Raw genomic sequence first — 18,561 nt, forward strand, 5'->3', positions numbered from 1 at the left:
GTTCAGTAGTTTGTGCTGTGGTGTCTGAAGAGATGCGTTCACTATTGTCTGAACTGTAATCATTGGCAGCTTTTTGTGCCACACCAGTAGCGGTTCCTGCATGAATGGCGCCGTGGGCAAGCTCCTCCTCCTTCAGTTCACCATGTACATATCTACTCCACAAACAGAGCAATAGAAACTCGTTTTATTACGCTAATTATTGACATTTTACTAAGTAGAAAGAATGTGTCTTATAATGAGTGATATCGATATTCCATTAATATTTCTTTTAGAAAACCTTCCCACTTACAGAGTGGAGATTTCACAAATCAAAAACTGTTTCAAAACATCTGTGATTGATGTAGAATAAATAAGTTTATGTATTGTCCTTTTCACACGTGTGTCAATTTAGGGGTTTTAAGATGTTGGCATTAACTGAATGCATAAATAAATATGTCCAAAACATAAAAAAGAATTTCTCATGTGTGCATGTAGTGAGAAATGCTGTCTACTAGTCTATAACCCCAAATGCATCAGACGTGTTGTACATCTGATCCATTAAAACAACAATGGCGGATTACATGTTCGTATTTGCGATACAGAACCTCTTTAGTCCAACATGACATGAAGAAGGTTGACTTTGCACTTTTGTCTTTGTTCGCCATTCTTTTTTGTCCGTTGTGTTTACCGCCAACCTCATGCGGTCATTTTATGTGCGTGTTCTACACTCCATGTTTGGCGCCACTTGCAGCTCTGGGGGAGGAGTTAAAAAAACAAAACATTTTGGGCCAAATTGCATTTCTGTGTTGCTTAAAATATTTATGGAAACGCCCCAATGTGGACACGAGTGGTCTTGAAAACGTTTTGGAAAAAAATGTTCTACTGTGGGCGAGGCCTACATGAGTCAGCTTTCACATGTGGGAATGGGTAAATTTCAGTTCATTCTGATGAAAGATGCTTTCTTTTGAATGAACTCCTGTAATAGTCTTCTTCTGCGTGGAGTGGTAATCTCTAATCAGTGGTGACTCCTACTGTGTGGAAAGGGAACTACGGCAAGTCAGCCAAACATAAAAACATGGAAAGGGTGGATCAAAAATGTTTTCTCATTGTTTAGACATAAAAAGAAATTCAAAAAGCCATTGTAACTTCATTTCTCTTAGCCTCATGGTTTCTCTTTATTTTGCTAGTTATCTAGCTGTTAGACCTTAGTTCTGCCCAGCTTAAAACTGGCCAGTTTCCACCTGCAGGACGGCACCGCTGCACTCATCTAAAGGAATTGATCTAAAGAGGAATTACAGCAGAGAGGATTGCCTTCCCTCCCCTCCCTGCTGTCCAGATTACTCCCCCAATCCTCCAGCAGCCAGATTACAGCAGAGGAAATAAGAGGTGGGACTGATGTGAGGCTGGGAATTCATTATGGACCCGGTCCAGTCACATCCCTAAATCACTTTGATGCTCGCACTAATGCAACTCCACCGCAGCAATCAGGTTTTTAGGCCTGGCCAGGCTTCCGTTGGTGACAAACCCCAGAGTTACCAGTGAACAGCAGCAGCAGAGTGTTTGTATGAAATCCAAACTGAAAGTGGAAATGAAGCAGCTTGTATTAAACCTGGTTGTCATTGCTCCCATTTTGAAAAGTATGCACATCAGTATCAGGATTGTACTGCCGTTGATGAACGCTGAAGATGTTTTCGATGTGGTGAAAACAAGCAGCGGCAGCAGCAAAACCCAGGGTCAAAGTTTTTATGTTGAATTGAAAAGATCAGGACTTTACCTTTTGGGAAGTTGAGAAAATTCCTGGAAAATATTCAGATGCATCGTTTGTATGTATAGCACTTTAAAAAAATATTCACACCCCTTGAAGTTTTTGTAGGATTCACCTGGGCCAAAGTAGCTCTTGATGTTCTGAGTCCTTGTGAAGCTCCACTAAAGTTCTGAATGGATTTAACTTGATGATTCTCCCTGCTTAAGCTGCTGTTTTTCCTATCACACTTTCTCTTTCCGTCTAACTTTTTATTTTGAGTGGAGCTGGAAGTATTTTTCAGTGAATGAGCCAATTAGTGTGTCACCTTGCGGACCAAATATTGAAAATTTTTACTTCTAATTGTCTGAGACACTGATTTTCTTTCATTATTAAAAAAAAACAACAAACCATCAAAATGACAATACATTGACAATAAGATAAAAGCTTGAAATATTTAACTCGTGATGAATATATACAACATGTTATATTGGTTTCATTAGCACATGGTGTTGGAGGCATCATGATATGGGGACGCTTTGGGATGCAGGCCGATGAAAATATTCTGTAAAAAAATGTTGGAAATCAAGGATTCTTTCAACTCCACTTCAGTTTCTACCCTGGTTCATGTTGGAAAATCTTCGTCCAATCCTAATAAACTTCACTTAAATGGGATAAAAAATCCAACCCAATTCAACTGGTTTGGATACTTTTAACAGAATCCACCAGTCATGTGGGATATTTACAGAAGAATTCAGTTTTTATTTTATTTATTTTTTGCTGCTGTTTGACTCTATACGTTTATGAGTCAACGTTCCCGACTCACTCTGCTGCCAACACCAACTGAACGCCTACTGCGGTTATTATTTTGGCTTCTGTGAAAACTGCTCTGCGTGGCCATGACCAATGCAACATGCAAAACCAGACTCCAAAGTGTTCCTGTCAGTGTCCTAATTAAAGCAAGCCTGCCTTTGCATAAAGCCTCCCGATAAGGCCCAACACGCCTACATCCACCCCAAATCGAGTTAATCTTCAAACAGGCCAGGAGTTTGATGATTCTTTTTGCAAGCCATAATTAAAGGCAAAAATATACGCACCGGTCAAAGGTCGCTTCTTTGCCTAGTGACTTATCGGTAAATTTGGATCCAAAACAGATGTGGATAAAAAAAGTAAAAAAATTTGGGAAATTCCTAGAATCTCAACCATTGTGTGAAGCTAAACCAGATCAAGAGAACCAGTTCACCTGCATTCAGTCCGCAGGTGTCACCACGGCAACACCTGCGCGCACGTGTGCCAGCGCCTTGCCCTGCAGAGATGAATGGCTCATCCTTAATGGGACAAATTAGCCTTAGTGCTAGCCTTTGTGTTTGGGAGTAATGAGGCTGTGGGCTTGTCGCGGCTCGTTGTCATGGTGAACTGGTTTCCTAATGCCTGAGAAGCTCTCTGGCTTGTGTTCACACACTCGGCCTCCCGTACCGAAGAACTGGCAGCTTTTTAGATGTCGTAAAATAAGAGAAGTCCAGAAATGGATAAAAAATCCACACAGAAAGCGTTCAAAGAAAAGAGTTCAGAGTGAAACTGAGTGGACTCAGCTCTGTAACTGTGTTACTCACTGGAATCAAAGCAGCAACTGACATTTGACCCCCCCGCCAAATCTTAGTTAAAGTTTTACTTGGGTTTAGGACTCAGTGTGTGACATAAAAAAATCAGTTTGTTCAAATCAGACTGACATCATTGTAGCAACTGTATTTCCATCTACTTCCTGCTTTTGGTGGATTTATAATTTTTTTTTTTTTTAATCTATTTTTTAGTAAGCAGCCCAGGGCGGACTTGGTGTTCTCTTCCAGGAAGTCCAGAGAAATAAATGAAAAAAAGCTTTAAAGGGAAAGATGTTAAGATACAGACGTCACGTCTTTGGATAAGATTTGTTGGTCTTCGTCCGACGTGTGTTCCTGCTTTTATAATTTATCGCATCAAAAGAAAATCCAACGTCATCTGGTCCTGATCAGGCCGGAAAAATAAAGTAACCGTATAAGTTAGATAAATGTTTCATCATGAGACTTCTGAATGAAAATATTTTCTGGAGCACAGCAACTGGGTCTCAGGTTCATAAAAGTGAGTCTTCAGGAGGGAAGTAAGACTGGTAGGAAAGGGAGTCTAGTGAGGAAAGGAGTGAGGAAGTATTTAAACAAATAATAAGGTTCCCAGAGTTACTTTAGAGAGATTCTGAATTGTTCCCCAGCTGTGGAATGTCAATGTACTGACCTGAAGTAACCCCACCCTCCTTAAGGTCGCAGGCTTCCTGTCGTCTGCAGGTTCATGCTGCTTTCAGGATCGCCGCAGCAGGATGCTCCCTTCAAGGACAGCAGGAGGTTTCCTCCCGGCCTCTGTCTAGGAACTGGGAAGCTCAGGAAATCCACCATTGATTAGTTTCTCAGAGGGCAGCTCAGTCTGACAAGGACTGCTCTCCTCCTCACTGAATCAGCAGAATCAGAATCGCTACGACTCAGAAATCTAAAGCAGATTAAACCTGTTTGTTTGTTGCTCAGTTGTTCCTCAGTGTGCTCGTTTGGATATTAGTAAGGCTGCACCGATTGCAGCTTTCTGACTGATCGCCGATGTCATGCAGTAAACTGCAATCGGTGCAGCCCTAGTTACAAGGTATTATTATGCACTTATAAGTGTCCTGTTAAACGATCAGTATTTGGACAATAAATTGGGTGCTCAAAAACAACTTTTGGATTTCAGGAAGCCCACAGCGGGTCTGTTATCTGTCCAGACTTCTCAGTCTTATCACTGGTGATAAACTGGGTCCAGTTTGATCGGAGCTGTTTGACTGTCATTTAATTAGAGCGGCCGTGTGGACCGGAGCTCGGCTCAGGAACGGCCTATCTGATCGGAGCTGATCAGCATGCAGCAGCGATGTGGCAAATAGCTCCGGTGTGGCTGCTCATGTTCTATTACTGGGATCTTTGGAGTGACACTGAAACAGCAGGAGAAATTTCACTGTTTACATTAAGCTAGCTAAAATATGAAGCTGATTTTTTTTTTTCTTTTATACTGAAACAAGATTATTATCAATAAAACGTGCTGAGATGATTCTGTTTGTTTGCTACATTTGGTTGATATTTAACTGTTAAAATTGTCAATGTTTCTGTTTTTAGTATTTCTGTGTGTTTCTCCAGTGACAAGTTCATAACACAGAAATAGCACGGGAGTATAGAAAATGATTCAGTCGTTGGTTAGAACAAGAAGGTCAACAGTTGTTAACCATATCCCGGATTTGTTTGTGTGTCAACTTTCTTTCCTTCCACTCAACTTTCCATAGAGAAGCTTTATACAAGCTTTATACAACCGGTATTTAAAGCGGTTAAATACCGCTTAGTGTGTAGTTTCCCTGTCGGAGCTGCGTAGTGGACCGCGTGTTGGTTCAGTCCATGTCGATAGATTGGGGAGGAGTAGAGTTTGGTTTCTCACTATGTCTCTTACAATCAGCTGTGAAGGGAGCTGATCTAATTACAGCCTGTATTAGGTGGCTCTGGTACTGTTTTTCTGTTTTGACAGTTTTACACAAAAATGACCACAGACATTTTCATAACAGAGCTCAAATAAAGGTTTCAGCAAGTTTTTGAACATTTTAAAGGCGACAGAAAGACATGCTGCCCTCATTTTCTTCACGAAGGAGACAAGGTTCACTAATCACTTGCTCTGGTTTCACTTCTGTGCTTTCAGCCAATAGTTGATCACTACTGATCCTGTCGTCAGGCTGGAAGCCGTAAGATGTTGAATACACAATTAGAGGAGCGGTTGCTTGGAGAATCCCCCACTTTGACAAACACAACCATTATCTGATGTGTGGCGTCTCTTTACCTTCTGACAGACCGTCTGACCTTTGACACTCATATTGACTGACAAACATAAGCTTACACTTTTTATTTGGGGACGAGTGTGAAACCTGAAATAAAGTAATCTATTAATGTCAGGAGTAGGGTTGTTACAAAACAAAGATTTAAAAAACTGAAAATATAAAGAAAAATATAATTTTTTTTGAAGGCACAGGTTCTTTCTAGTTTCTAGTTAAAAATAAAAATATTGATTACAATAGGACAATATTTAACCTCCTTTATTAGGAGGCCATTGCCTGCCTGTGCAATTTTGCTTGAGACATAAAAGGTGGTGGGGTGCTAATGTAAGAGAGGGTATATACTACCTTAAGAGCGGGGAGGGAGGGAGCAATAGAGCTAACCTGAGAGCGGGTGGCACAGTACAGGATATTTAAGGGAAAATAATAATATGGGAGCACAGAGGAAAAGAGGGGTAAAAATGGTAGTTTCTCGGCCAAAATGGAAAACTTGACGGATATGGGGCTAACACATCGGTGTTGTCTGCCCCATTTCTAGCGAATGGTCTGTTTGTAACGATTTTGACATGAATAAGTGTCTTTGAATAATTCATTTTTTCTAGTATCTATTATATCAAGATATCAGTTACTTTGACACCCCTGCTAAGGACTGCCTTTAAGTTTGGTGCCTATGAAGCAACGTTCATCATTTGGTCAGTTCTCTGAATATGGCTGACCCTCTCCTTCATGTGCGTGGGTAAACACTTTATGTGTTTGCATTAGGTGGATGGGAGGAGTTGGGGGTGAGATTTCATGTCGGCAGCTGATTGAATTGTGATTGTGAATGAAATGATGGAGGGATGCGGAGAGGAAGGATGGGTCGGTACAGAGTGAACCATCCGCTCTAATCCCCTGTGGCGGCAGCAGCAGCAGCTGGACCCGTGTGGCAGCAGCCAGGCTTTACTGCTGCCAATCAGCCTGCAGGGAATTACACAACAGGACAGGCAGCTGGACATCACACACAGGGATGTATAGGTATGCTTATGGATGCTTTAAACATCAATGGACAGATCATATATATATATATATAAAAATAAAAATTCTCACATCTGCTCGCGAGTAGCCAAAATCCACAAATACTTGATAAACCCACTTAAAAACACCTGGAAGTGCTTATTTTTATATTTTAAATACCTCATATACCTTGATGTCCTATACAGTGGAACCACTGCTGCAGAGGGTATCTCATGTCTCCACTCTTTGGAATACAGCCAATCAGTGCCAAGGGGAAAAAAATGGCACTCCTGGATTGGCTGCTTTGCAATATTGTGTTAAGTAGCATTACATACACCAAGGTATTTCAGCTTCCTAAGCTGCGTTTTCTTTGAATATTTTAGATAGATTATTTTTTCGTACAGCATAATAGGCAAACTTTGCATGAATAGTTTGCAATGATGTTCCAAAGAAAACTCTGTGAACTGTAGGGGGTCATTTATCCAAATTCTTTTATGATTGACATTAACATCCTGCAGTTAGTCTACCTATAACAAGTTTCTGCTGAAACCTGCGTTTCTCCTATGACTTCAAATCTTTCTCCTTTTTTAGAACTCAGGAACATTTATCCCCTTCAGACTGTTCACTTAAAAATGCAAACAGCTGATTTGAAAACGAGTAAGGTAGAATAGTTACTGTACTAAAGCAGAAATCCGCTGTTGTGTTCAGGGGAAACTTGTAGAAATAGTCCAATTTCTGAATGAATCAAATAGAAATTTTGTTTTGAGGAAGCAGAAGTGTCTAAAGCTTTTCCTGACAGAGTTCTGTTTGCAGACATAAATGTGGTCTTTATGATGATGCTGATGGTCGTTATGAACAATTAACACACCACAGTTCACCAATGTCCCCAATTAATAAATCAAATGCAGCCTTCAGCAGTAGAGTGTGCACGTCTTTGTCAGAGCTGTGGTCTTTTTATTGGTAGCATGATGTCATTGACAGATTTAGAAACTAATGGAAGCCAGATCTAATGGCTGCACAATCCTTGTGGGAGGATCTCTGTTTGGATTTGTTCTTTTTGAAGACTTTAATTCATATGTATGTTTATATTGGTATGTCATCTGGTTTTAGATCCTGTGCAGCTAGAAGGACTTATGCTCCTGCCACTTTCCTACCAGACAGTTGTTAGGAAGTGAAACCATGGCAACAAGGTTGTCGTTGTCGTTTTTGTATTAGCAGCACGTGATTAGCATCCCCAAAGCTCAAATAAAAAATACGCTCAAATAACTTTCTAAACCGTACGGCCAGATAGATTTAAGGAGCGGCAAAAGCAAGCGAGGTGGATTAGCAGAGCAACAATCTTCAGTCAGAGGCTTCTTCAGATTCATTGAAAGACTGACTACTACCAGAGAGCCTTCTCTTTTCAGTATGAATAAAGTGTTCATAGTTGAAATGTGTGGCATTTCTGTTGGTATAAAGTTAGTTTAAGGGGTTTACTATCCATAGTTTTATGTCTTTTTAGAAAATTTAGTTATTTAATAAAAAAATCCATTCTGGTTGTTTGCAGGCTAAAAATGACTGGTCTGAGGAGGAGGAAAAGGAGGAGTGGGTGGAGGGGTCAGTCACAGTTCAGACATGTCTGTGATAAGCGCAAGACTGAAGGGAGTGAACCTTCCACCGTTAGCTCTCTGTTATCGCTCAGTCCTTTGTAAGGCATGCTTTGCCTTTTTAATTCCCTCACATTCACTGGAAACATAATCTTGCAAAGCCTTTGGATTCATATCTGTCAATTGAATCTTATATCTTCTAAAAAAACAACGATCAAATGACTTTTAGGGGAATTTTACAAAGGCTGAGACTTTGGTTCGCTAATGCAGATCCACCTGGTTGAAGATCTCTATTAGCATTAGCATTAGCTCTAAAAGCAGTCTCCTCCTAATCAATCACTGCTCTTTGCATCATGTATAATGCATGCCCTTTAGCTAGAACCCATTTAGTCATTTATCACACTGAAGGGCGAAGTGTTCATGTATCATAGCTGTGTGGTTTTTCAACTTCAAATATTTTGTTCATATGGAGTTTGGTGTTGTTGTGGCCGACCAGTCTGCTGCCATGAGAGTGTGTCCACTACTGTCTGTTTTGGGATTAGAGTTTGACCTCAGCGTCGGTGTGGGCGTGTGTGTGTGTGTGTGTGTATGCGAGTGTGTTTCCGTGCTGCTTTGCATTCCATCGCAATGTGTAAAGCCTCACATTTGCAACAATAGGGCAAAGAAATGCTCTGTGTGTGTGTAGGCGAGAAAACAAGGACTTACAGGGAGTCCATTCATGTTGATGTTCAGTGTGTGTGGGGGTGTGTGAGGGTGAGAGAGAGAGAGGCACGGTGTGGCGTATGGGCAACACTACCTGTCTCTCTCAACCTCTAATGGGCTCCAGCATGTGCTGAATTATAAAACTTCAAGTCCTGAGAGGCTTGAGTAATTCTGTTACATCCTACCCTCTGTTACTACAAGTCTTTAGTCTTTTATCTCTCAGACCCACGACGAATCTGTCCTGCACCATCTCATCATGCAAAGTCCCGTATCCACAGTATTCAGCCACACAGTGTAACGCGGTGTGAAAGCCGTCAATGGACTCACCCGTCTCCTGTTGGCGCTGATTGAATTTCGGCCACTCAAATATAACATTCCGGCGGGCTACGAAGTGAGCATCCAGCCGTCCCTTAACAGTCTCGTACTCGCTCGCTTCTCGGGCCAGTTGGACCGCGTTCACGCGAGCAGGAGCGTGCTCTGATGCCTCAATAATTGCTGAGATGTCTCAACCTCTCTTTGAACATACAAACTGTATTTTTTAAATTTCTTATCAGCTTTTTGCGGCTCTGTTCTTCCTCTGACTTTATTTTAAAATCTCGATAACACAATATGACAAGCAAATTATTGTAGGAACTCTCAGATTTTTGTCTTGATAAAAGAAAAGGTGTACCATTTACTAACTTATGAAGTCAAATATTTTCTATTTTGTTGTCTTGAAAAATATTATGTTTATTCCCAGTAACAAGAACCAGAAGTATCTTCAAAAACCTATGCTATATGTTTGTCATATTTAATGGGTGGATGTACTCAAGTTTACTTTTGTGTAAAAAAAAAAAAAATCGCTGGATGTTTGCAGCACTACTTACTTAGAAATTAAAATAAAAGCCGAAACACATTGCTAATTAAAAAAAAAACGTTTTGGATTGTACCAAACATTTTCAATTAAAGTCGACATGCAATTTTTATTGTTAAACTGATATTTTAAAAAAACAAACTACAAAACGTCTCTATCTGCATCAGCAGAATTTTCTGGAGGGCCAAATTTGGACTTTGGACACCTTGATTTAGAAAAATCTATTGAACCACCTCATTAAAAAAAAATCCATAATTCTTTCCCCTACTATACCTATGTACTGCTCTCATTTCACCTGAATGCAACCTTTTTTTGTCCCCAATCAGAAGATTACACAGTAGCCCATTGTTCTCCTCTCCTGTTGGTTTGCTGATAAGTTTTAGAGGTCGTCCTGATTTTACATCACCTGATTAGGGAAGCAGAGCTCTGCGTTCCAGTCACATCCATCCTACTGCGCTCCAGGGGTTTCCCATGGAGCTGCTGGTTACACGGGAAACCCCTCACAGGCCCACATGACTGCTGCATTATTTATATATAGGGAGAGGTTAACAGAGTTGTGCTCCCTCATTCTAATAAAGCAACCTGTTTCCATGCAAAGCAAACCCAGTGGTACTTCCTCTTTGACACACTCATCAGCATCTTTAATTACACTCTAGCAAAAGTCTGATTACACACACTCATCTGGACTCTGTGCTCTTTTCTTCAAATTATCACAGTGTTGGATGCGACTGGCAGGAATGGTTGAAATGATTGATCGGATTAATCGTGATGAATCGATTATTGAAATAATCAACTAATTTAGAAATCGATCAATCGTTAGCTGGAGTATTTAGATTCCAAACAAGGTCATTTGCTGAAAAACATGCTCAGAGCAGTAATCAAGCCAAACAATACAAGATATAAACGTATCTTTAGTTTAAAAATAAATACACCTTTAAATACGTAATTCCCAAAATTCAAAAAGTTTCAGCTGGTTCAAACTCATTAAAGGAATGCTGTGTTACATTGTTGCATGTTTATTTTTGTATTTAAAAAAGGATTTCCAATATTGTATTTAAAAAGGCTGAAAACATTCTACACACATTCAACAGTAAAATCTGTTGAATGTGCAAATTCACCAGATTTTGAATCTGTTGAATTAAGCTAATGATTGATTGCTTAATCATTAGAATAATTGATTACTAATATAATGATTAGTTGTAGCCCTAGTTTAGTGTGTTTTTGGGAGCAATGTCACAAGCTGACCCTACAGCATGATGGCCACATTAGTTAACTTCCTCTTTTTGGCCTTTTAGTGTCTGACATCAGCCCTAATGTAACAGGGAGCACAGTGTCATTGAATCATCTGTGACTCAGCGGATGTATGCGGTGGTGCTTATTCATTCTTACTAACATGTGGAGCAGTTAAGGCTTTGTAAACAAACGATTCCATGGTTTATGGCAGAGAAACCAGATATGTGGGTTGAATCGGAAAAAAAGACATCAAGTTTGTACTTGCAGAAAAGAAGGGAGTTAGTTTAAGCAGATGATGCTGCTGGAGCTCTTGTCCTGGTGGCTCCAGCCTCAGCATCATCCTCTCGTCTGAACACGTCCAACCCGTCTCCGTGTGGCTTCTCAGGCTTGAATTGTCCTGTTAAAATCACTCCAGTTTCAAAATGTTCTTAGGGGTTTACAGAAACACTATTTTATCAACCTGAAATCATTCTTGTATTTGCATTACATGGTTAATTACAAAGAAGCCAGTGATTATTTGTAGAGAAAATTGACGCTGGAGGTGGTGTGCCACCATTAATCTTCCTGTATGAAGCACGTGCTGAGTACAGAAAATGTGAAGTGTTTCTGTTCCCAGTCAGAAACGCCACCAGACTGAAAAGTAAAACAGACTAAGGATGAGTTAATCACCTCAACTGCTGTAATATTTCAGCTTTTCAGGACCTTTTGCTTTTATATCAGACTCGAAAGATTTTGTGAAGGAAGATAATTGGTGATGCATCATTTTCTGCGCTGATTTATTTTATTGTGGTTAAAGATTTATAGAATAAAAAAAACCCCATTAAGACCTTTTTGAGACTGGACTTAGTCTGCTTAATTGACTGACTAATATGGATTTATGCTTAAGAAAGATGCAAAGAGAGTTAACTTCTGTAAAATATTAATTGTTTTCAACCTGTTAGGAGAACCTCACTTCAAAAATCCTCAAATTCTAATTGTATGAAGGATCATAAGAAAAATACATCAGGGTGGCACTCTCGTTACACTACGACTAAAGTGAAGTTGGCCCCGTCCACCTCCCTCAGATTAAACACAATTGGTGTCAAATGTTTGTGCTACGTTTGTACCACTGTCATTTTAAAGATATTAAATGTTTCCAGAGCCCATCAAGGGTCAACCAACCCCTCCGCATTTACAAAATCAGTCGACATGTGGTGTCAAACGTTTCTGCTACGTTTGTGCAGAAACAAATTTTACGTCTGGCAGTGGGGGGAAGGATGACCTTTGATGACCTCTGGAAGCATTTATTAACATCTTCAAAATAATAGCAGCACAATTTTTTTATTTATTTTTTGCTGCACAAACATCAGATGTTTGACACCAATGTTAATTAAAATGGAGAAGGTGGGGGGGCAACTTGACTCAGGTTCCATTATACTAATATGCTATTTATTGGGGATTCGAACAGTTTTACATTAAAGAAGGTTTTTTTAATTGTTTCCATATAGAAGTAAAATCTAAGACCAGTGTGTGTTAGTAGTCAGTCCTTAACCAGCTCCGCTCAGTGGCCACCAGCTCTGTCATCAGCATCTCTACACTCGTCTTATTCCTGGTGGCCGCAGAGCCTGATGGAGGACATGCCACCATCCTCTTACACAAACACCTGGGTGTGTGGGTGCGTGTGTGTGGGCGTGTATGCGCACGTGTGTGTCGGTGTTGGGTGTGTCTGGGAATATGCACACTGTTCTTCTTGTAAATGAGGAAATGAGCTGTGATAAAATGTGTGACTTGATAGTCATCGCTGAGAAAGACCTGCAATGTTTACATGAGCATGCAGATGATCAAAGAATTGTGTTATTTTTATTTGAGAAAGCAAGAAACCTTGCTATTCAGTGTTAAGATGAATGAATGACTGTGTTGAACAAGATGATGTCCCTTCCACTGCTGCCATGCAGCTGGAGTTACCAGTTTATCAACTGGTAAACCCCCCTTCCTGTTGAGAATTTCAGTTTTGTTTTTTTTTTTCTTTAACCAGTGAAATTCCCAGACTGGGAATGTGCCGAAGGCCTAGGCGTGGTCTCGCTTCACTTGGCCGGTGTGCCAGGATCATTTGAATAAAACGCCTGAAGTAGAAATTTCAAATTTCAAAAAATGATTTTATCATTTTCAATCAGTTTAAATACGGTATGTTGGATTTATGCAAGTGTGTGTCAGGACACAATGAAACCCCTGTGTTTGTGGTTTCAGTGGAAGTTTACTGACAGCATCTGTGTTAGGTCAGTGCAGAGTGCACAAACACACTGAGGACATACAGTATGTAAGCCTCATGTAGTGATTAAGAATCAATAAAAAAAAAACAATGTATGATTTGAATATCATTGACGACAGTAGTGTAAGAATCAGGAGCATTTAAATCCCAGAGCACGATTCCACTCCTCCTCATGAAAACAAGTTGACACCAACTACACTGATCTGCTTTTGTCACTTGCATGACATGAACTTGTTTTGATTGTTTTAATCTTCCTCTGGCCGTTCATGCTGTAGAAAACTAGATGTAGTAGAGATGTTCATCAGGTGGAATGAGAGGCAACCTCAAGGCGCTGTTTGAGAGAAGTTGCTAACATTTTAAAATGAAACCTAAGTGACTTTGGGCCTGAAGTTGAGCTTAACCCTGAGATTTCTGCCAATGTTTTCAATTCCTTGACTGAAATTGAAAGATCTGGACATTCTGAGGCATCTTCGCTGTAACCAAACATCTCTCCTTCACAGTGTGATGAGTTAGGAAGCACTAACTCATCACACTGCTGTATTTCCTTCCAAATAGATAATGGATGCACACTTTTCTTTGGAGGTAACCATTGCTAAGGCAAGAAGGTATCTGAAGTTCATCTGATCCTTGTTAGGTTGTTTACTGCAGAATACACTCATTCCCTGGTTTTTGCAGCACTAGCGACCACAGTTGTCAGCAAATATTTAAGACCCCTCTAAAAAAAAGCTTGTTCTGCCTATTTTAATAGTTAAAACAACAAATGTACCAAAACATCCATTAATCCACACAATGGAAACAGTCTTGGCACTACCACAGAAGCTAACATCCGCGTTCTGCTCTTGGAGTACAGCCAATCAGCTCCAGGAAAAATAAATGGTGACTCTGGATTGGCTGCTTTACAAATGCTAGCGTGTCAAGTAGTATGCACTAAGGTGATTAATCCACTCAAGATGCATTTTTGAATGTTTTAGATATTCTCTACCAAGGGCTGCAGAGGTTCCAAAATAATCCAACAATATTTTAAGCTCAAACAGAAAAACGGTATCAAGGTGTGTAAAACACAGTATGTCATTTGTCTGTGACTTTGTAGACTTTCTTGATGATAAAAAAAAGAACTAAGGTAATCATCTGTTTGGGCAAACAGAAAGTATACCATCGGTCAGTTCCAGTGTTTTGAAAGGGAGAAAGAGAAAGAGAAACTGAGCTGGGACTGAAAGTCCCTCATCAGCTGTCCCATCAGATGGAACCCAAGCAGAGCAAAGAAAAAAGTAGGAATAATGTCAACCACAACCACAATGACCAAACCGTCTTAATAAGACAGACAGACAGGACTGTACTTATGGTATTCTTTCCCTCTAAACCCAGATCCAAATAAGCTGGTCCAGGTAATCTGGACCTGGGTTTAGGTCCAGCCTGTCATGTTTATAGGTCTATCCATCAGACTAGCTTCTCTAGCTGAAGCTAAGCTACCTTACCTGAAGTGGAATGTTGTATTATCTTCAATTTTGGTCTAATCTTACCATAATACCTTCAAGAGGAATACTTCTGGGGTTTTTTGCCAGGCATTGCAGCTTCTCACCTAGGACATTAGAACAAACCTTCGTAATCATGAAATGTGTGATCAGAATGGAGGAAGTATTCTGTGTTTCTCTCAGTTAGTCTGACTCAAGGTGATAGTAACAGGAGAAGCCTGTAGCAACCGCCGCAGAGAACCAGACCCGTTTAAGCAGCAACACGAGCCAACTCTGTTTATATCCGACACACACACTCAGTCCCAGAGTACACACCCAGCTTCTCAGTAGGGAATGCCAGAGTTTAGAGGAAGTGTCCCACCTCTGTGAGTGACATCACTGACCTCTGTTCATTGGATCTCTCCAGGCTGTTGGGGCTGTGATTGTTTTCATGTCTTCCAGTCACATGTCACCGTGGAGCTGCGCTGTCTGCTGGCTAAGGCTAAAGAATGCAAACTGTCAGAGAATGTCCGTAGAGAACAGGGTTCCTACACAGAATGTCCTTCCTGTTCTACATCTGGATAAGCACGGGAGGGGGCGGGTGGGAAGAACGTAAAGATGGACAAATGTTTCTTTTTCTGTTTTCTATTAAACAAAATATGTTTTTGAAAGAGAAAGTGACTTTTTCATTGTTATATATCTTTAACATTGAGTTAAAACATTTCAGCTTGATATGTTAGATGAGGCCTGGACGATATGAGTGAAAAACATATCTCTATGTAAGCATTTCATATCAGTCGATATTGATGGTTATCATTTTTCTTTTCTTTTGTTTTACTTCCAAACTGATGTGGTGTGACCTTTCCTGTTTTATCCACGCTGTGGAACGGTAGCGAAACTTTAGGCTGCTGTTGCACAAGTCACTCAACAGTTTGTTGCTAAGAATCCAAACATTGAGTGAGTTAGTTGATGGTACCAATGTTGGTTAGCTGGCCGTTCAAGGTTGAGCAGCTAAAGCCTTTCCTCTGACTATATTCCCCAGAATGCTGCGCGGTTCTGGATTGGCATTCACTGAACATTCTGCTAAATATTTATTTATTGATGTTGCTTTCTCAAGACCTTCATTTTTCAAATTGGTCTTTTTGATTTAATTGGGTCTTATGAAACCACAATGTCATTTCCCTTAAATGTTTTTTTCTTACTTCTGTGTTTCAGAACATTAAAACTGAAAAAAAGAGAAAGGATTTAGGTTCAAAAAGAGACTATTAAAAAGAACAAAATGGATTTTATATGGCCTTATTCAGTGAGATAACCCGGATTTAAACCCTCATAAAACTGTTTTACAAGGACCATTTTCCTACTGTTTCGGCATCTAGAACTTAGATGGTTTCAGACCTGACGTGGTTTTCAAGCTGGGTCTGGTTTAAGAGTCAAACACAAAAAGACAGGTTGAAAGTATCAAAAGCACACAAAGTGGGTTTAAAACTATTTTTAGTAGGATGACTCAGTCCAGGTTTTTCACATCTATGTGTTATAAATTCTAAAGTGGATGTTATTTAACTTTTCCAAAAATATTAATAATGAGGAAACGTGCTTCAGGCGACTGCACGAACGGAACACGACCTCGGCATCACCTTCTTTACTGATTTATTAAACATTCAGAATGTGAATGTTCTAGATAAATTTACTCTGTACTCAGATGTTCAAAGAAAGCATTTAAACACGAGCCTGGAAAAGTGCAGGAACACTGGACCAAGTGGTAGTTAAGTTTCATTGTTTTTGTCCAGTTCGTGCCACATTTGGTTTTTTTGCTTTCTTTTTTCTTTTCTTTTTTTTTTTATTTTTTTTTTACAGATTCTTATTAGTGAGTTGAATGAAGAAGAAAAACTGTAGAAAATGCTGAAAAGCAAGATCCAGTTGTGTATATTTGTTCTAGAGAAGTGAAAATCAGTGAATACAGGAAGCCAGATAAAAAAAGTCACTGATGGTTTTGGTTACTGTATAAAAGACTTCAAGTCCAAAGATCTCCGAAAGACTTGATCATACTGTCAGCTTTGACACCTATTAAAGACAAATTAAACAAACACAGAAGAGACAAGAGAGTTAGATTCTTTTGATCTGGCGAGAACGGATAGAGATGCGTTTCCAGTTACAAATCTCCAACCGCTCTGAAAACACATTTGTCCGCTTCTCTCTTTTTATTACTTTCGGAGTCCCTATCACAAAGAACACTGCAACTCTAAAGGGTGGGGGCAAAACACTTCTTCACTTAGTTGCAGTGCTAATGACAATCACTAACTAAAACACATTATCTTGCACTAGATTATTCAGTTCCAAACACAGGGTAGAACAGAGCAAGTTGTACATCTTCACGTGACGGTTTTATAGGTCAAGGAAGAAGAAGTTTCTGCTGAGTGATGAACCCTGTCGAGCCTCAAGAAGGCCTCTGCTTTTCTTCAGAGGCCTTCTTGAGAAAGGAAACAGAGTAATTCAACAACACAGATACATTCTTTATGCTGAAATAAAAGAAAACAATAAAGGCATATAAGACAAGAACATTATATCGGTAAAACTATAAAGCTACATGAAACAACAAATATTTGATAATAATATATACATTTTACCTAACACATACTGTACGTGTTTTTGTTTCCCCTGCTGTGGAAGATGTTCCAGGTACAGGAATTGGGCAAACGGCAACAAAAAAATGGCCAGTTTTTGAGGGAGTTTAAAGTTGAATACTTTTTGAGAGGCTTTGTTAAAATATGTAAAATAGTCACACAGTACATAAGCCTCCTGGTGTTTTTATTTAGTAGTAATCCATATTGGATTGTCCCAGAGGCTGAAGCTAACGGCTAATTTGAGAGGAGCAGAGACCAAAATGGCCTTCTGCCATTTTAAATCAACTCTGATCCTAAAAGCATCGGTATAAAACTGCAAACATTTTATGAGACTTTAAACTGGTGTCACAGTTACATTGGCAGTTATTTTCCACACATAGCAATGATTATATACACAGGAAGTGGTGTTTGTATTTTACTTTCTGAAACAACTACATTATGAGAATGTTGCTCTGACTTCAAACACTTTTATATGTTCCATTCTGAGTGTGTTTCACTCAGGAAGATCATTGGTGGTGCACCACCTCCAATCACAATTTCCTTTGTAAGTAATTAGCACTTTTTCTTTTGAAGCAGTTGTCTTCTCAAATTTATGTATGGTAAGTTTTAGGGATTCATTTCCTCAATATTTGGGAGATCAGCGATTATCCAACACTTATTTGAGAAACCAATCTTATCCACAGATCTTATTTACCTCTGCAAAGATCTGAAAATCAGACCTTTCTGCCTGCCATGAGAGAGGACTGAACGACAGATCCGCCCACCAGATCAAATGTGGTAAAGAGAATGAATATTTGTCCCACCAACTGGAAACCCAATCACTTGTGTCTGTAGGGAGGCCAAAGGATTCTTTGCTTTGAACGATGATCCGTGAATAAAAGGTATTCAAGGTCTTCCTGGTTGAGACTAACCCGACTATGCTATTGTTAACCCCAGCTTGCTAATTATTTGCTGTGTTCCATGAAAACAGCGCCCTAGAGTAGTGATTATTATTACTAAGCCAGAAAGGAAAGGAGGAGCTTGTGAACAATCAGACTGACCTTAGCAGATCTGAGATAAGTACAAGATCTGTACATATCTGATTTGTAAAGCACTTCAAATCAAACATTCATTTAACTTTTCTTCAGGAAAAGTTAAATGAATCTTTTTGCCTGGACTGTTAATATTGACCTGATAATTATTTGGTTGAGTTGTTCTCAAGAACATTGCTGGCTCATCTCTTTAGGAAACTGATGGCACACGCTTGGCTTTCAATTCTCTTCAGGGAAAAGGGATTTATGAATTATGCTAAG

General features: G+C 39.7%; 1 protein-coding gene across 10 annotated transcripts in view; it reads left to right on the forward strand.

Annotated features, from left to right (window-relative positions):
- map4 (microtubule associated protein 4) overlaps positions 1 to 18,561 on the forward strand; it is a 94,442-nt gene that overhangs the window by 833 nt on the left and 75,048 nt on the right. The window lies entirely within an intron of this gene.

This window comes from Xiphophorus maculatus, chromosome 21 (genome assembly GCF_002775205.1).
Source record: "Xiphophorus maculatus strain JP 163 A chromosome 21, X_maculatus-5.0-male, whole genome shotgun sequence".
NCBI lineage: Eukaryota > Metazoa > Chordata > Actinopteri > Cyprinodontiformes > Poeciliidae > Xiphophorus > Xiphophorus maculatus.